Source organism: Chrysochloris asiatica, unplaced genomic scaffold, assembly GCF_000296735.1.
Source record: "Chrysochloris asiatica unplaced genomic scaffold, ChrAsi1.0 scaffold00006, whole genome shotgun sequence".
Classification (NCBI taxonomy): domain Eukaryota; kingdom Metazoa; phylum Chordata; class Mammalia; order Afrosoricida; family Chrysochloridae; genus Chrysochloris; species Chrysochloris asiatica.
In genome coordinates, this window is record NW_006408524.1 from 38,872,556 (window position 1) to 38,874,445 (window position 1,890).

Below are 1,890 nucleotides of genomic sequence, written 5' to 3' on the forward strand. Positions count from 1 at the left end.
GCTGGTAGTTTCGAACCGCTGACCTTAAGGTTCGCAGCCCGATTCGTAACCACTACGCTACCAGAGACTTGTGGCGCACCAATAAACAATATCATTATAAACACAGAAAACATTAACGTTGCCAAGGATTTCATTTTATTTAGACCCACAATCAATGCACATGTGAAGCAAGAATGATAACATCACAAGATATATTGCACTGAGCCAATCTGCTAGAAAAGACCTCTGTAAAGTATTAAAACACAAAGATGAGGACTAAAGTATACTTTGTACAAGCCATGGTATTCTCAGTCACCTTATATGTGTGTGAAGCTGGACAACAAATAAGGAAAACCAAAGAAGAAATGATTCATTTGAATTACAGTGCTGGAAAAAATATTGAATGTACTGCCAAAATAACCAACAAATCTGTCTTGGAAGAAGTGTAGTCAGAATGTTCCTTAGAGCAAGGAAGGCAAGTGTTCATTTCAAGTGCTTTGTACATGTTATTAAGGAGGGACCAGTCTCTAATAAGGACATCATTCTTGGTAAAGTAGAGGGTGAGTAAAAAAAGGAAGACACTTAAGGTGATGAGCTGACACAGTAGCTGCAACAGTAGGCTCAAACATAGCGACACATTTGAGTATATTGCAGGACTGGACAGTGTTTGGTTCTGTTATATATAGTGTTGCTCTGAGTCTGTACCTACTTGACATTAACTAACAACAACAACATATATCCTGATCTACTCAGTACAGAACAAAATATTTTACATACATACATATCTGTATCGTGTGTGTGTGTGTTTTGGTTTTTATTTGTTACAAAAGTGAAATACACTTGTGCTTTGCTTAACTTACACTGATATTTGAACATAACATTTAGCATTTTATTATTATGAACATTTCATGATGTTCATGTGCTCAGTGATAACCGGAATATTCACAAATCAAATCTTTCTTTCTACTCCTGTCTACCGTTAAGAATTTGTTTTTTGAGTACTTGAGTTGTGCTTTGATTGTAAAGGCTGTTTATTTAAGAATCTCTGTGATATAATATAAGGTTCACAGAGGGTGCTGTAGGATAAACACTGGACTGCTAATAGCAAAGTTCAGACCCACCAGTCATTCCAAGAGAGAAAAATAAGGCTTTTTGATCCCATAAAGATTTATAGGAAACCCAATACAGGGTCGCTACGAGTTGGAATTGATTCTATGGCAGTGAGTTTTGGTTTTGATGATGTAATATAGGAGCCCTAGTAGCACAATTTGTTAAGCATTGGGCTGCTTAACAACCCACTGCCCTTCAGAAGAAAAACAAGCAATCTGCTGTTACAAGCTTTTCCAGCCTTGGCTTGGAGGCAGTGATTTTGTTTTGTTTTATAATGTAATATAGGTGGTTAAGCCCTCACCTGCTAATCTAGAAGTCAGTGGTTTGAACCCACCAGCGGATCCACTGGAGAGAAATGTGGCAGGCAGTCTGCCTTTATAGAGATCGTACTGACGGAAACCCTATGCGGGACGCTGCTCTACCCGGACTGCGAGCGTCAGAATCGACTTTACTGTAGTGGTTTGGTTTGTTAGCTTTTTGGTTTATGATGTAATCTGAAGAATCCATGATAGTAAAGTGGTTAAGTCACTCAACTAACTGAAAGGTTGGCTGTTGGAACCTGCCAGATACTCTGCAGGAGAAAGATGTGGCAGTCTGCTTCTGAAAGCATTTAAAACCTTGGGATGCTGTGGGGCCATTCTACTCTGGCCCACGGGGTCAGTATGAGTTAAACTCGACTCTACTATAATGCTTTTGTTTGGTTTGTTTTTTTAATGATGTAATATGAAGTCCCTGGGTGATGCAAATGGTAAATGCACTCAGCTGCTAACGAAATTGAAATTACCCACAGGTATCTCAGAA